The sequence below is a fragment of the Numida meleagris genome, chromosome Z (genome assembly GCF_002078875.1).
Source record: "Numida meleagris isolate 19003 breed g44 Domestic line chromosome Z, NumMel1.0, whole genome shotgun sequence".
In the NCBI taxonomy this organism is placed as follows: Eukaryota; Metazoa; Chordata; class Aves; order Galliformes; family Numididae; genus Numida; species Numida meleagris.
Genome location: NC_034438.1, coordinates 52,493,060 through 52,511,201, shown reverse-complemented (window position 1 = coordinate 52,511,201; position 18,142 = coordinate 52,493,060). Strand labels below are relative to the sequence as shown.

At 44.8% G+C, this 18,142-nt stretch overlaps 1 protein-coding gene across 5 annotated transcripts in view; it reads left to right on the top strand.

The window, feature by feature from the left end:
- TRABD2A (TraB domain containing 2A) overlaps positions 1 to 18,142 on the top strand; it is a 92,542-nt gene that overhangs the window by 13,106 nt on the left and 61,294 nt on the right. The window lies entirely within an intron of this gene.

Here is an 18,142-nt window from a genome sequence, read left to right as displayed (position 1 = left end):
GGGTGCTCCAGCTTTATAATTGTCTTTGTGGTCCTCCTCTGGACCTGCTCTGACAGCTCCATGTCTTCCTTGTTCTGGTGGCCCCAGGCCTGGAGGCAGTACTCCAGGTACACTCTGCATGCATGTTAGCAAAAAATCATGACATGCATGATTTTCCCATTGAAAATGCCATTTGCTCTGCATATTGCTCAGTGGAAGCAGAGTACGTGAGGCAGTAAATGTGTCTTTCTCTCTCCTCTCAGTTCACAGAGCTAACCCTTTTTCCTGGTGGCTGTCCCCCAGTGTTGTACAGTAAGTGTGCTCATATACACTTCTCTTTTCTCAGTTAGGAGGGACTAGCTAATGAATTGTGTCTGACAGCGCTCGTGACCGGATTACTGGATTATCTTGGTCTCCTCTGACAAGTCAATACCAAGCTGGTGGACTGGCTGGCAGAAACACTCCATTATACTTGAAATCCTCTAATTCTGGTTGAGAGCACGGTTGCTATGCAAGAACATAGCCCTGGCAGAATGGGTTAGGAGGAGTACTGGGTGTTGGAGGCTACTTCAGGGAGCACATAGGAGCTCTGTGCTAGAACTCTAATTTTTTCAAGCAACTAAACCAACAGTGGGGAGTGGGTAACATGGAGAGGATGAGTGCTCGGTGCCTTGCTCAACTGATGTTCAACTTGGTGTTTACTAGAACTCCTAGGTACTTGTCTGCTAAATTGCTTTCTAGCTGGTTGGCATCCAGCATGTCCTGGTGCCTGAAGTTGTTTCTGTCCCTGTTGCAAGGCTTTGCATTCTCCTTCTTGAGTTTTGTGAAGTTCTTGTCAGCCCACCTCTCTAGCCTGTCAGAGTGCCTCTGGATGGCTACCCAGCTCTCCGATGAGTCAGCTACTCCCTCAGTTTCATTTCATCTGTGAACTTATCAAGGGTGCATGCCATTCCGTCATTCAGGCTGTTAATGAAGGTGTTGCACAGGGCTGGACCCAGAACTGACCCCACAAACATACTGCTAATTAGTGGCCTCCAACCAGACCTTGTGCCACTGATTGCCACCCTCAGGACCTGGCTGCTCAGCTTGTTTGCAGTCCTCCTCATTGTCTGATCATCCAACCATTCAGCATATTCTCTATGAGGATCTTACTAAAGATAGTACCATAGGCTATATTAAAGTCCAAGTTGACAATATCCTCTGTTCTTCTCTTGTTTACTGAGCCAGTTATTTCATCGGAGAAGCTTATCAGGTTGTTCAAATATGACTTCCCTTTGGCAAATCCATGCTGACTACTCTCACTAATCTTACTGCTTTTCATGAGCCTGGAAATAGTTTCTAGGATTAGCGTCTGCATCACCTTCTCAAGAATCAAAGTGAGGCTGGCTGGCCTGTCGTTCCATGGGTTCCCCTTCTTTCCCTTCTTGATGATAGGAGTGACATTTGCTCTAGTCTTTGGTCACTTGTCCAAGTTGCAATAATTGATCAAGGATTGTTGAAAGTGGACTATCAGTGATACCTGCTAGCTTCCTCTGCTCTCATGGATATGGACCACACCAAGGCCCATGGCTTATGAATGTCCTGTTGTATCCTCCATGCTGCAGCCTTTCCCCCTTGTCTCTGGGACCCAGGATTCCTAAAGACTGGTTTTGCTCCGAAATTCTGAGGCAAAGAAGGCATTTGGTACCTCAGTTTTTTCCCTGTCCGTTGTAAGCAGGTTCCCAGTATTGTACAGCAGTAGTTCCACATTTTTCCTGTTTTTCTTTTGTTGCCTGTACTACTTGTCAAAGCTCTTCTTGTTGTCCTTGACATCTCTGGCTGGATTCAATTCTGGCCAGCTAAAGCTTTTCTAACTTTATCCCTGGATAAAATCTCTGTATTCCTCCCAGAGTAACCATCCTTGCTTCCTCCTTCTATACACTTCTATTTATTTGATTTTATTTTTTTTGAGTTTGGCTGGGAGCTATTTGTTTATCCATGCAGACCTCCAGGAATTTGTGCATGACTTCCTCCTTATTAGGATGGATCTTTCTTGAGCTTGAAGGAGGTGATCCTTGACTATTAACTAGCTTCCTTGGGCCCCTCTTCCCTCCAGGGCCTTATTCAGTGTCACTCTTCCAAACTGATCTTTGAGGAGGCCAAAGTCTGCTGTCCTGAAGCTGTGGGTTGTGAGCTTGCTTTTCACCCTTCTGTTTGTCTTCAGGATCCTGAAATTTGTTATTTCATGGTCACTGCTGCTGAGGCTGCCTTTGAACTTTGCATTTCCACCTGTCCACAACACCAACAAGCTCCTTATTTTTGGTAAATATGATATCTATCAGAGAACCTCTGCTTGTTAACTTTTCTTTCTTCTAGAAGAGAAAGTTATGATTAATGACTTAAAGAACCTTCTGGATTGCTTCTGTCCTAAGGTGTTGTTCCTCCTGCAGATAACAGAGTCTCACAGGCAGCCCGTGAGATCTAGGGCTTGTGAATGTGAGCTCTGACCTGTGCAAAGAAGGCCTCAACTGCTTATTCTGCTTTCAGGTGGCCTGTATCAGACACCCATTACAATATCATCTAACTGTCATCCCTACAGTTCTAACTCATAAACTCTCAGTCAGCTCCTCTTTCATCCCCAGGCAGAGCTTCAAGGACTCCAGCTGTTCTCTCACCTAAAGGGCAGCATCCCTCTGTCTCCCCAGCCTGTCTTTCCTGAAAAGCCTGTATCATAGAATCACTTGAGTTGGAAAGGACCCTTAAAAGTCATCTAGTCCAACTCCCCTGCAGTGAACAGGGACACCTACAGCTACATCAGGTGATAGAGCCTCATCCAGCCTGACCTTGAGTGTCTCCAAGGACAGGGCATCTATCATCTCTCTGGGTAGCCTGTGCCTGTGCCTCATCACCCTTATTGTAAATCTCCCCTTCTTTACTTTTGAAACCGTTTCCCCTTGTCCTGTCACAGCAGATCCTGCTAAGGCGTCTGTCCCCTTCTTTCTTACACCCCCATATTCAAATTAGTTATTGAGAGGCCACTATAGGGTCTCCCTAGAGCCTTTTCTTCTCCAGGCTCCTTCCATTACAACACTCCAGTCCTGGAAGGCATCCCAACTCCTTGATCCTTTCCCAGCAAGGCACATTTTCTATTTATTAGCTGTTCTCTCAACTCTTCCCAGGCTTTCACTGGTTGAGCAGCACCTGTCTTATATCGGTGGTTGTCATGTGCGTGCAGTGGTAATGTCCTTATTCTCATCTTTACTTCTTTATACATCTTTTTTTTTTTTTTTCTGTGGGTCTTCCAGGCATCGTGGTTTTCTGATGGTTTATGCTTGGATGCCTCAATGAACTTTTCAGTCTGACTTGGAGTGAGAGTATTACTCTTGTTATCATGTTCCTGCCCCTGTTTTGCTCCCTTGCCAAGATGAACTGCAAGCTAGGAAATGATCTGTTTTAACAAGAGATCTGGATTAAACAGTATGCCTGCTCTGTTCTCCTAATTATTTTGCTCACCAGCCTTTGCTTTATCTGCAAAATTGATTTTTGTTTGTTTGTTTTGGTGATTTTTTTTAACCTCTAGGACATTGATACGTGTGTTGGATACTTGGAGGAAAAAGAATTTCCTCTGCAAAGCTCATCAGTAGATGATGCAGTTGCTTGTTACCTGCTGTTACATTTCCAGGTCTTTCGTCTACCATTTCAGTTTCCTGTTTTCAGCAAATGATTGCTTGCTTTTGGATTTCTCTAAATTCCTACTGCTGTACAGTCTATTCAGAGGTCTGTTCATTTGTTGTCTTTACTAAGTAAACTTCTAAGCTCATAAAAATATGAGAAGGTTATTGGATGGAATATGGTTTCCGTATATCCTTGTTGACTCAGAATTTTCTGTAATCCTATAATTATTTCCTATAGTCTTTGTGGAGGCTTTTATTAGCTGTATCATTAGAAAGGTTGATGGCAAGTAGGATGATGAGGCTGAAAGACAATTTTCAGATATCTATTGCTTTGTCTGGCCTAACACAGAGAGGGAACAGCAGGAATAACTCTTCCTTGTTTTCAGCAACAGGAAAGATTGCATCCTTCATTGAAATTGTTGGTCAGCAGGGAAGGTAGGTGCACGTTCACCCAATATGTTGTCCATTACCAGCATATCTGAATGAGGGATGCTTGGAGACCATAGATGTGAGCACTTTTAAAGGAAGTAGACAGATCCCTGAAGGAACAGTTATACCAAGGTGTCTCACACATACTCCAAATGCTTCCTCTCATTCAGGATGTCCCTCCGCCTCTGTTAGCTTGAAGGGAGGACAGGGGAGGAATTGCTCAGTAAGTGCTCTACCATCACTGGAGGTAGGCACGTGCACCTCTGAGCACGGGAAGGTTGTTCCCAGAATGTACTGAGGCATTTTTTTTCCCAGAGAGGAGGCAGTACTGAGGAGCTGAAGTGAAGGGTCTGACCCCTCTAGAGATGCTGAATTATGCATATGTTGCTGGTGCATGTGCAGCTCCCAGGCACTGCCAGGCAAGCCTGGTGCCGTGCCCCCAGCTGGACCTTGGTGGGAATGCTGGCCACTGGCTGCTTGCACTCATCTGCTTGTGAGTGCTGCCTGTCCTCCTTATCTTCTTGATCACTTTTGCAAGACAAATGCCACAGTGGGCTGGGCTTTGTACTGTTTTTCCCCTCACCCCTGGACATGCTGTGCCTTTGGAAAGCAGCAGCTTGTCTTTCCAGGCAACCGGACAAGGCATTGCTTCTAGAGGGTGCAATGGCCTTTTTCCTTCAAAGCTTGAGCCCTTCATGTGCAGTGTTCCTGGCCCAGTCCCTGCAGGCTATCCTCCTAGTGAAGCAGCAGTGTGAACTTGCCTGCAGCCTGCTTTATGCGCTGGGTCCCCAGGGTGGTTTCACAGAGACTGAACAACAGGGCCACTTTGGTGTAGCTTTCCAAAATGGGAGCTCTGCATAATGGATTGAGGTGGTGGAAACACAAGCTGATGCTGAACAGTAGAAGGCTGGTGCTCAGACACAGCAGCTTCCAAGCTCCACTGGCTCAACTGAAGCAGGAGGCAAGTGTGGAAGCTGTTGACATGGGCATCAGCTGATTGAAGTTTGGCACTGTCCTTGCCAAGGAGCAGGAGTGCTTTTAAATCCACATTTCTCTCCTTTTAATTAGGGTTAACTTTTTAAGCATACAGTGGTCAAATGTGAGCTGACAAGCACTTGGGGAGCAGCTGACTGAGAGATCTGAAACCACTAGTAGTTATGGAGGGATTTGTACAACTTAAGAGTAATCCTGTCAATTAGAACCAAATGTGTAGTACTGTTTAGGTCTGCAGTTTGCTATGTTCACAATTCTGTCACGTAGCTGTAAGGGAAGATGTAGCTGGTCTTGTACTTTTCTTTATTTCTTTACCTTGCTTTGACAACATTAACATTGCTAGCTTTCACCAGAACTAAAATGAATCCGTGGCAAAAAAAAAACCAACAGTGTTTCAGGCTTGACTTGTATGAAGCATCTGGTAAATGAGTCACAGGAATGTTCTAGCAAAGAACAGGGTGGATTTGTTGTTGGTTGTTTTTTTTTCTTTCGGTGGTTGGTTTTTTTCATGTGTTTTTGCATTGACTTATTTTGCTTTCTGTGCAAAGTTTTTTCCACAGAGGTTTCATCACTAGCGAACTTAGTGCTATGAATCTTTCATCTTGTTTAATCAGACGTTTAATTTCTGTTTAAGTTACTTATCACTTACCAACGTGTCTCATTCACTCCCTCTCTTCCCCACAAAGTAATACATAAGCTCAAATTATCTTGATTCTCAGTTTCTGCATTTTGCTGCAAGGAAATCAGTGCTGGCAGGTGCTACCTGATGCAGACAGCAAGCCTCATCCTGTGTACGTTCCTCTCTCACTAAGATAAAAGCTGAGGTGCTTGCTGCCTTTGTTGGCTATGTCTGGTGGTGACCTGTTGTCCCCTGAAGGAGTTGTGACCAGTGCTGAATTCTCGCAGTAGCTGTGGCAAGAGACCCCGCTGAGATGCATAGCTCATGGGGAGAGCATCATAGCATGCTGCTGGCCTGAGAACCACCCCAAATGCAATTAGCCCCCTCCACTTTTTAGAATTGGCTCTTGTTGGGTTTCTGGAGTGTTGCAGGGGACAATCCATCCTGTCCAAGGAACTGCTTTTCCGGTGACCACCTCATGGCATTTTGAAGAGCTTACCGCAAACTTAGAGGAAATGTTTGAGCTTCTTGGAGAAACCAATTGCATAAATAACACAAGAAACTCTGAACCAGAAGAAGGGCTGCAGCCCTGTGGAGATTTTCTTTTCTGTGCTGCTTTACGCATCCCAGTACAGGCTGTTGAGGACCCTAATATTAATACTACAGCCTTGGATTCCTCTGATGCAATGTAGGTAGAATTTTCACATGGAGACTTAGCTCATGCTGGGAGTGCTGGATTAGCTACTTGAAAATTTTCACTGCTGCAAAAGCTTGAACTTTTATCTGGATGTTGTCTTAAGCATCTCCCTCCCTCTCCATCTTTCACCAGACCATTCAGCCCTGGTTCCCTGGCATACCTAAAGGTACAGTGTGGAAGCCAAGTGTTGTTACTGCTTTGGACATCCTTTCTACTTGCTTTGCAGGGGAGAGCTGCCTATGCCTCTGGTGCTCCACAAAATGGTATCTTTCTGCACTTCTTACCCCTCCGCTTTGCGGCCAGAAGGACACACGAGTTATCTCAGCCAGTGGTAAAGAAGGCTAAAGCAGCTTAGCTCTCCACAGTTGTACAGGTATAAAGCTGACTGTCCCAGGTCTTTTGCAGTACGTCCTGAAGCTGTTGGAAGACTGCATACTGTGGCTGCTGGCATACTTGAGCAGGGCTGTCTCAGCAGGGAAGACCTGCCCTTAGCCAGCACTGCACAAACAGGGTTTCTGCTGAGGGCCTAAGATCTGTTTTGAAACTCTTACCTTATTCAGGCCCAACTAACCCATTCTGCTGGGAATCTGCAGCAGTATGATCACCTGTCCGTACTGGTTAAATTAAGCGCTATTGTATTCCATGCCTATAGTCTTACAAGAATTCCCTCTGACTTCCATGTATTCCTGCCCATGGAGTTTTGGGATATGCAACAAAAGTGCAAGCATGCCAAATTCTTCTGTAGTTCTTTGAAAGAGGAGCTAGATTCTTGTTGCTATTGATAGATCTGATAAAATGGTATTTGAGGATTTTTAAGGCTAAGATTCCTTCACCCAATAGGTTGCAGACATCCTGAGGTGAGTTATGTGTGTATATACTCTGCTTGGGACCATGGTGGGTATCTGTTGGACAAGTGGTGTGCCTTGGTGACAAGCTTGCTAAAATATTTAAGTGTCTGTTCTTCCCAGTTTGGCTTCTTGCTCCCAGTCTCTCAGCCATTTGTGCTCAGTGACAGCTTCAGTGTTTGAACAAATCACACTGGGAATCACATTTCCAGTTTCCCACATGCCTTCAGAAAGGCTTGACCCTGCAAAGCACAGGGATGGAAGGAGTGGTTGGGAGGTGCTGGTGCAGGAGATACCACTAAAAAATAAACATACAGTACAGCCTAAGGCTGTGCTTCTGGGCAGTTTCTGCCATGCAGCCAGTGTACAGTGATGTGTTAGGCTAGGGTAATTTGATCACAGATTTTAGTCCTGTGTGAATTTATAAGGCCTGTTTATTAAGATTAATGGACTATTGTTACAGATGGAGTCTGGTGGGATGAGCTGCGTGTTTGGAATGTTTAAAAATAAAGAAACTACAGCCATGCTTTCTAGGAAGGCCAAAATGGAGAAAGAGGAGAGGATTGCACTGTGTATCTTTATTTGATGTGAAGTTGTTGGCAAGTTAAATGGTGATGACCCGGAGAGCTCTGTGTTGTAGCTAATGAGTTCTGCTGCAAGGGGTGGGTGCATTTGTTAGCAGCATTGCACACAGCTTGGGCAAGCAGCTTCTTAAAAATCTGCTAGAGAAAATTTGTTGTTCTGTTATTCTGTTTCAAGCAGGTTTTTACAGCACTGGGAGAAAATCTCTCTTGATGTCCTAAAAAGTGTAGGTGAATAGCACTTTGTCCAGTAGGTGTCAAAGCTGACTTGGGAGTTCTGCGGTTTCAGACCTCATCCAGGTTAGTAAAAATAGATTAATCGCTGAACTAATGAAATGTTTGCTTGTGGTGAACTTAATTTGGAATGTGAAAGGGGAAAACAGAGTCCCAACCAGTAATGTGTATCATTGGTGCTTTAAAGGGGCCCAATTTCCCCAAGCTGAAAATAATTACAGGCCAAATAAAGTGGGAGGAAAAACTTAAGCATAAAAATTTGAATGACAGTTGGGAGTTATTCAAGAATCCTATATTAAATCCCCAAGAAACCACAATTCTGCATTTGCAGAGATGGTTTCTTTAGTTAAAAAAAGCTGTTTGGGTTAACAGAGGAGATGAAAGCAGCAATAAAAACTCCAAAATACAATGAATGGAAAAATAGAGGAAGCAACGTGGACTTGATGAGAGAACTGAAGGGTACCAATGAAGAACCTTTGGGCAGCAGGTGGAACAATAAGAAGGGATTCTTGAAATGTGTCAGGGATTTGTGAAATCCTAGCAGTGATAACAGGCTCCATATTGAACATTGCTCTTGAAATAGAAGGGGCAGAAATAACCAGTAACTATTTCTTGGTGTTTGGAAAGAAGATGACTATGTATTCATGGCTTGGTCGTAAGGGAATATTTTCTGCTCCAGTAAGAAATAAGTTCCAGTAATTAGGAAAAATGTTAAATGTCAGTATTTTTAAATGTACGAAACATTAACAATAGTTAACTTACAATCCAGAATATTTAGACAATAAGCCAAGGATCTCCTTTAATCATTAATGTAGGCGCTTGAAAAATTTCAGAGGAATAGAAAAAAGCTCCTCTGTCAGCATTATTCTGGGACACTGAGTGGATAGTTTGTCAGGCCAAGCCAGTCAGTTTTCTCAAAGGATGAGAAGGCTGGTAGGCACTGGAGCTGCTGAAGAGCTGTAAGAGGGCAGCAGGATGACAGCCAGTTTCACTTGTAAGGAATATGGGCTGTCAGACACACATGATCCTGTTTTTTGATATGAGTTTTGGTGATAAACGTTGTCATGTTGATGTAACTATATGTAGATTTGAAGAATTCTGACTTCTGTATAGGAGAACATGTTAGACAAAATTAAAGTGACTTATTACAAGAAGGCCATTAGAAGGGACAGTTGTCATAGAATAGCTGCAAATGAAGAGCCTTCCTCCCCCAGGAAGAACGGAAGTTGAAAACTGCTTGCAAAGAAATAGTGAGGGTGCTTGTTTGTAGTCCTGCATTACCCAGTGATTTTCTGAGTGTTGTAAGTAACAAATAATTGTTTGTACAGAGATGCAGTTTGTGCAGGAGATGGAGGGCAAATCAGTTACAGGAGCAGAGCTGAGCCACCCAGAAAACTGGACTCTTGTATTGCTGCCAGGTGCGAGGTCTTACATCTAGCAGCGAGGCGTAGAGGTGAAGGTAGCATGTCTGAAGGCCATATCTGGAATGCACCTCCAGTGCAGGGGGCTTGGAAAATAAGGAGCCAACATAAGAGCTGAGCATAGGGCTGCAGCCAGGAGGGAGATTGCAGTCCTCAAAGAAATGAATGGTGTGAACAGGGGAGAAATGTGCTGGGGAGCCCAGTCCTGGTGCCGGCGCTTCTGGGAGCACTGGAAGTGGAGCAGGGTCAGAAAAGAGCTGCAAAATCAGTTTGGGATCTGAAGCAAGCTGGTAGAAAAGGAGAGCAGAGAAACTTGGTCTGTGAAGTTTGTTGTAAAGAAAACAAGAAGTCATTTTGTGAGCACATTCAGTTATCTGTTTGAGGGACAGGGATAATGCGGCAAAAGACCCGAGCCCAGTAGCCTAGTTGCTGAGGATGGATACCATCAGGCTGAAAATATCATTGATTTTTTTGGGAGGTAATTCACTGGTTGAACAAATTTCCTTGGGCCCTGGTTGAATTGCTATCATTCCAGGCTTCCAATCGCCACTGAATAGCTCTCTGTAAAGTAATCTTCTGCTCAAAGAGAAAAGATTGCTAGGTGGAGTTTAAAGGCTGCTGATTCATACATGGAATCAATGTACATTTCATTCTGTCTTATAAAATACTAATTTGGGGCATTTAGACATCTGAAATTAAGACTAGACAAGCGGTTTCAAGCAGCTTATAGATTCTTGAGTTTTTTTGTCAATCTCTGTCTTTCAGGTTGGAGCTTTGTAAGTTTGTTTTCTAGTTTTTCATGTAGACCTGAAACCATCCTCTGTTTTCTTTTCAACAATGACAAGTAAGAAAATAAATTATTAAAGAAGAAATGCACTGTGTTTTGAGGACGGGGAGGTGGAGGCAGGGTGCCATTGCTCAAAGCTGCATGCCTTGTGCTGCACAATGTCTGCACAGGAGCTGGGATTTCAGCAATACTGGAAAAACATGTTAGGCCCCTCAGCAGAAGAAAGACACTGTGGCCCTGGAGTGTGCCCACAGAAGGGCAACGAAGCTGTGAGGGAGCACAAGTCTTATGGGGAGCTGCTGAGGGAACAGGGATTGTTCAGTCTGGAGAAGCGGTGCTTTAGGAGTGACTTTATTGCTCTCTACAACTACCTGAAAGGAGATTATGGCAGATGGGGGCAGCCTCTTCTCCCAGGTAACAGCAATAGGGAGAGTTGCAGCATGTCTGTGCAGTAGCATTGTAATGATTTCTCTGGGAGTGATCCAGTTTCCTTTGCCTAAAATTTGGTTATTATTTTGCGCTAGTCCAGTTTGGTGTTAAGGACTTAAATTTCCAGGCCAAGTTCTTCTGTCTGCACTGAATCCTGGCCAGCTGGCCAAAGCAAGAGTTGGAGCTCATTCCTGCTATCAGAAAACTGTTTGCAAAATGTCACTGTGGTGCCTCTGCTATACATAGCATCCTGGCTTGGTGGGGATATTTTCTGTGCTCCCCTCATTCAGTGAGGATTGGGAGCCTGGCCAAGCATACTGGCTTGCTCAGGCAGCCTTCAGGCAGGTAGCATTTCAGGGCTGTCATGGTGTTTGGAAGACCTGCCTCATAGTCTGAGGCTGATGGAGTGTAATGCTCTCCATGATGTCTTGAAGTTGTGAGCTTGCTGGGGGCAGTCCTTAACAGACAGTGCATGGTCTGGACTGTTTACCAGCATCTGTTTTCCCTGCTGTAAGTGGTGTCGCTCTGAAAGGAGTCACCTGCAAGCTCCCACTTGAGCTGAGCAGTGGTGGCTTGGAAGGGTGTCTTCATGACTGTTTGCTGGTATAAGGTGGGTTCCCCAGGCGGTGCAGTGAAGCATTCATGGTGACTTGGTGTTCTCTGCCTAGCTATGCAGTTGTGATCTCTGGTTCCCAGCATTTATGGTGTGTGCTAGGTCTCTGGAGAGAGAGGCTGTTTGTCCACATCTGGAGGAAATGGACGAAGGGCTGTAGAGCTGCAATGTGGTTCCAGGTTTCCCTGAATAAGAGAGTTTGCCAAGTGAGGTAGACAGAGTGATGGATCCACAACGTGCCTGCCAAGCCAGAACTTGGGGTAGGAAAGACTGGCAAAAGGAATCCTGCAGCTCCTGAGCAGTCCTCAAAGAGGTCTGCGTAACCAAAAATGAAGGTAAGTTGCCTCGGAGCTACTTCACATTTTGCAGGGAAGCTACCCTCGGCGGTGGTGGCATTTTCCTTTTCTTTCTCTGTGACTAGCCCTGGTGAAACTTGGAGTCTGGCAAAGAGCTCCCTTTGCAAACTGAACATACAGACCAAGATTGGCTGGGGTGGAGCAGGTGGACCATGAAAATCAGAAGGGTATGTTATTCTTGCTTTGTATTAATGGATTTTGTGAAATTCATCTGCCGTTTCTTGATGCAGAGGCTGTGTGAGTCAAGAAGGGATCTCTACAGACACCAGTGGATTTCTGCTTCAGAGAACAGGAGCCTGGTGGAAAAATCCTAGAAATAAATTCTGATTTTAGTTCTCTTTTTACTAGCATTAGGCCCTTAAGCTTTCAAGGATAGTGGCTTCTCTCTGGAAAACAGCTGGTGTACAGTAAGCTGTCAGCTGCTCCTCTGTGAAGACGGTCCCTCTCACCTTGTCCCTCCCTGAACTCCAATGATGTGTCCCAGATAGGTGAAGTACCACTTCCTGTATCAGGCAGAGTTCTGTTTACAGGGTACTGGTGCTACAGTCATGTACTAATACCTTAGTCACACAGACTCATTTCCAGATAAGTGTTCACTTGCTCAAATCATCATCACTGATTCATTGGTTTAATTATAAATACATGTTTTCTGCTCTCTTTCTTCTTAGTCTTTGTATGGGTACCTAGGCCTGAATTTTGGATGGGGGCTGAATAACTATTAAATGGGCCAGAGCCAGCTCACATAATCCCAGCTTGTTAGAAAACTGTCAGAGTGAGCCTTCTGTTTCCTGCTGTTTCAAATCAGCCACCTTTCTTCTGCTTTCCCTAAAACTTCACTATATTTTTTTTTGTTCATTTGGTCATGAGCCTTAGACCTAGATTTGAGAAAAATACCCTGCAGTTCCGCTTTCCCTTGGCTTGTTTCCTTCCTCCTTTCTGTCCTGTTCTAATATAAATATGGTCTGAGGCACACTTTGCTGCTGATGCAGAAGCTAAATGCTCTTTTGCAGTGCCAGGCCCTGAGGCATGCTTGCTGCGTGCACAGGGCAGCGGGAGAGGGGAGGGGATAGGGATTTGTGTTATTCCTGGTCCCTGCCTTGCGCTGTTATCCTCTTCCAGTACCAATGCAGGGTGCGTGATGCTACTTTCTTGTGGCTTTCATATCTCTCCTCTGAACTCCATGGACATCAGGAGATTCATTCCTGTTCCCCATCAAAGTGAACAGACTTTCTATCTCATTTCTTCTTTCTCTCCCCAAATTCCAAACTCATGCCCTTTTTGGAGTAAGCACAAAGGGGCAGAGCTAGAACTGAGTTTTAACTGCATCTCTGCCTGGCTCCTTTGTCCAGTTTAATATTGCCCTTGGCCAGTGTTTCCATGTTTCTTTCTTTTTTTTTTTTTTTTTTTTTTTGTAGCTTATGCAGACACATTTATTCCCAAAGCAATTAGACAAGTCTGATGTGAACCAGTGGCATGCCTAGGGATTAACTCCAAGCAAGGCACTTTGGACTTCACCAAGGTTTATATCTAAAAACAAGGTCAGCCATTAAGCAAATGTCCCTGAACCATGATGTGACTGGCATCCTGACCTGATGAGCTCTTCTGCTGTCATGGTTTTGTGATTTTCGGTTATTGGTATTCCACATCATAACATCATGTAGTGGACATACCTAGTTCTCAGAAGAGAAGGACTACTACAGTCCCCACGGTACTTTGCTCCTTTGTTACCATTTTCCAGCCGGAGGGAAAAGATAGAAGCTCGCAGTATAAAAACTTGCAGATCACGAGACCTCGTCCCTTTTTCCGCCGTCTCTCGTCTTGGCAGCACCTCGCTCTCCAGCCGCCTTATCGTCGGTAGTAGAGTAAGGCCTACCTTGATTTTGGGACATTCTCTCTCTCTGTATTGAATTTATCAGCTTAAATTGTAATTATATTGTATTATAGTGTGTTGTTTTGCATTCCGATATTTTATTTAGTAAATTAGTTTGTTTTCTCCTCAGATTGTTGCCGCTGTTCTTTGCTCTCAGGGCCATCTCCCTACCCTTTTCCCCTTTCCCCTTTTCCCGGGACGTGGGCCCTTGGGTCCCCCGTCCCCTTTGTCACGGAATCGGGCCTAACGCCCGTAAACCGTTGACATCTGCATGATCTGCAGATGGCACAGCCAGAGCTTCGGGGAGGCACTCCAGCAGGAGGACAGGGGTATGACTTGGGTTTCCACTCCTAATGCAGAAAAGCTTCTCCCTCTCACTAAGGAACAGAAGACAGAGCATGAGCAGTGGGCTCAGCAGAGTACATGCTGTACACAGACCACACTTTACTGGTTAAAGAACTTTCCGGGCTCTGCAGTGGTGAGAGCTGTGCGGGCATCTCTAATTTCTGCTTGGTGGAGGGAGCACAGGGGTAGCTTGTTCCAAGGTTGGAAAGAAGGTGGTTGGCTGTGTCTTTGCAGAGTCCCCTGTCCAGATGAGGTTCTGTGCTCACCTACTTTTCTTAAGGACTTCCACAATGAACCAGAGGTTGTCTGTTTAACTTTTTGTCCTGAGAACGTGGCAAAATTTGTATTCTAGGTATTAGCCCAGAGCCTGTCTTAAGGGTTTTGATAAAAAGCACTTTCCTTCCTTCTTGTGTCACTCATGCGAAGCAGAAGTGCAGCTTTGCTGAATTAAGAGAAACACTTGTTTTGAAGCTGGGATCTTGCACCTATTTGAGCAATATCCTCTTTGACTACAGCACTTCGGCTTGCAAATGCCTGCCTCTACACTGCCTGTGTGTGTGTGTGTGTGTGTGCTTCAGCACAGCTTGAATTCTGGTTTGCTTTCTGTTCCCAGTGATTCTTAATTCAGCCTGTTTCCCCAAGAAACATGCCAGTTTATCACCCAGGGTCTAATCTCAGTGCATATAATGGAAACCTGGAGACCTACCAATGTATGAGTCTTCACCTTAGGTACTGCAAGTATTATGCACAGCTTTAAACGTCCTCTAGATAACTTACTCTGTTTCTAATTGCATGTGCCCTGGCCAAGATGTTTTCCTCCATCTATTTCAGTCCCTAAAGGAGAGTAATTGCAGATTAGTTAGCTGATAACAACCTCCTTATCTTAGATACGGAAGGTTCTAGAAGAGGCTTTTATTGATGGCTTGTCATAGCTGATAGTTAAAGCTGCTGGGAAGGCTTCTTTCTGAAAGCTGTGCTGCATCTGCTTTTAGTGGGGACAGAAACTACTTGCTTCACAACGATTTGGGTAGAAGCAGTGATTTGGGTAGAAGCAGTAGTCCTGTATCTTTGATGTGATTTCTAATATGAGGTGCCAGGAAAACTGTTGTCCACGTTCACAGGAATAAAAATCAGGAAAAATCTTAAGTCTCAGATAGTAGTGCCTGAAGCTAATCCGTTTGTCAACCTTAGCTGATCTCATTTTTAGTCACATGTCATCTTATTTACTGAGGATCAGCACAGCTGTGGTAGGGATCAACCTTGTCCCATCACGAGTCAAAGAACCAAGGGATTGTGGGGGGAGGCTTCAAAACTGCACGTTGTGAGAAATGGTTGTGAGATGGTTTGTGCCAGAGTGGAAGAGGCGAGAGTCAGATCCCTCAAGGATAAAGGCTGCTAAGCCTCAAAGGCACTGCAGGGTCACTGAGTAAATGAGTGTGTGTGCAGGGGATGTAGTGCAAGAGACCAGCTCCTAGGTTTGGTACCACTGCTTTCTCCTCTAGTTCTCCAGTCCGCAGACTTTGCCAGTTGCACGTCTGTCATGTTCTTTGGAGGTCTGATTTCTCTTAAGTGTTTACCCTTCATTCACATCTGCTTATACTGCTTTTGTCTGATTTTCAAGAGACGTAAAGTTTTGCAGAATTTGGCCCCAAGACTTTTTGAGATGGCTGGTTATGTCTTACTTTGAGGCATAGGAAAATGTTGGGGATACAGAACTGTGCTGTGCATCATCTGGCAAATGCAGTGACAAATAGAGAAAGCAGTGCATAACACCAGACTCAAAGATAGAGAGTATAACTTACTAGATCAGAGTTTACATATCCCTTAGGGTTTCAGATGTCCACATCTTTTGAGGGCCCACGTGGAGATGGTCACAATTTGTTCTAGTGGGACTCTAAGAATGCCAGGTGGCTTAGCTGGCCACTGGCTCCCTCTGCTTATCTGTTGCCAGGCAGGACTTTTTAAGCTGAGTGCATTATGAGCAGGTTGTGCTGCTGTGGAGCAGAGTGGCAGCCCTTGATGATGTGTGTTTTGAGTGCATGCTTATAGCGCTGTATAGCAAGCTGTCGGGAGAACTGTGCCAAAGATTGCCCAGTGTTATGTAAGTAATTTTTAGCAGTGTGTCCTGTGACAGCAGAGAATCCTTTTCCTGTGTGGTTGGTGGATGCCTTCCTCAACTTCTCACTCTCTCATTTTGTGCCTGGAATAACCCGTCAGGCTGCCCCTGATTTGCAGCCTGCTGCTCAGTAGACTCTGCTGAGTTTAATGTGCAGCTTTTACATTCCACCTAATCAGTCATAGCCGGAGAGGCTCCTGCTCCATTCTGCAGATCAGTTCCCTTTGCCTGACTGGAGATGTTTACAGCTGCAAAGTGTACAATCTACTCTTTTTATTCAGTTGCATTCTTTCTAATGAGATGGAGAGCGCAGTGAAAGCTGAAATTTTTGGAAACAGTGAACATAGTCATTCTCAGTGTTCCAGTTCAGAGTAACTCTTTAATGACAGCTTTATGTTCACAGTTTTACTGTAAAAATTAGTAGTCATGGTTCTAGCTAGATCTCACCCACAGGGTACCTGGGGAATGAGCACAAGAAACACATTGTGCATAAATTGTCTTCCACTTGCACTGTCTCCCAGTTTCTGCTTGTAAGCAGCTTAGGACTTCCTGAAGTAGAGATTTGTTACTGCTTGGAGATTGTCAGAACAGCTATAATGCATTCTCTAACTTGGCTAGCACAGAAAAGATGCTGACAAAGTAGGTAGAGAGATGAGGGAACTGCACTGGCTTTGTGTCACTGCCTTGTAATGGACTTAGAGGAAGCTAACCTACATTAACAATGCAGGAAGAGATAACCTTTTTGGGGCCTCCTGTCAAAATCATTCTGGGTTTCTTAGCCAGGGGAGAACTGCTGAGAGGAGACTGTAGACAGAAGAGACAGTATGTGAGCCCAGGAGACAGCTATTGGGTGCAGGGAAATATGTCATTTATAGCCTTGAAATCTTTGCTGGCTTATCAATTCCAAATGCAAGGAATGGGTTGCTGAGAAACCTTTGCACCCGACCAGCTATACTGCTACTCTTGTAAAGAGCCACGCTTAAATGGCTCACAGGCTGATGGAGGCTTCAGTGGTAACAGAGACAGCATGGGGGAAAATGTATTTGGGAGTAAGGAAAAATCTTTCAAACTGGAATTCTGTAAACTTCACTCTGAGTGAGAGACCAGCCTGGAAAAAGGGCTGGTTACAGTCTGCAAGAGTTTCCATTCAGTCATCTTCTAGCACGATTTTTGTGGCTGTTTGTCTGGACCTGCTGTTAGATAGTTTGGCTCTTCAAACAGTTCAAAGCATGTGAAACAGGTCAGCTGAATTGAATAAGCATTGGCCTCTTTACCAGGCAGCTGGGGCTCGGTGTGATTTCACAAGAGCAGCCAATAGGCTTTGAAGTCCCAGCAGCAGGAGAGCTGGTAGCACAGCTGGGCATCCAGCTGAGGCCTGGCTAGCATCTTGTCCTGCCTTGCATGGGAAGGAGAATTGAATGAGATGCGATCCCATATAGGAGTGAATTGCAGTGTAACAAGTGCTGTCAAATAATGAACTCATTGTAATGTATTCAGAGGAACAGCATGCTGAAGTGTCCAGCTTAAGTGTCCATATATAATTTAGTCTGTCTTTGGCAGTGAAGTGTGTTTTACAAGTGCCCCAACGATGCAAAATACAACTTGCCATGAAAAGCATAGAGCAATATACTTTTGCAGGGCTGAGCTATGTGAAGAGGGAGGGGTCAGATGCTCCACACACGTCCTGTATGTGTCAGGACACCACACTGCATGGTGTTCTCTCCTTTACCTATCTCTGTTTCTGTTTGCCAGAGGGACACATTCTGACAAATAGTAGAGGTCTGCCACCAGATAATAATGAAAGGAGGCTGAGCTCAGAGGACATGAACTAGGATGTCAAACAAAGCTTGCAAGACAAGGGCTAGAGCAGAGACAGGCTTCAGTAATCTGAAGGAGGGACTGGAGATGCTTGTTTGCTAGTGGAGGCTGAAAGCAAGCTGATGTAAGCAGTTCCTGTGGACTGGAGGGGAAGCAGATGCTGAAGTGCTACTTGTTTAGGATGACAGCGTGGTGTGGTGTTCTCCGCACTGCATTTAGCCCTGTTTTCTGGGGCCAGCTCTGTGACAGCAGTGTGATTCCTCAGCAGCAGTTCTGTAGAGGTCTTTGGTATGGTTTGCTCTAAGCATCTGACGTGGACACTTTTCTAACAAAAGTTCTGTTTTTTTTTTAAAAAAA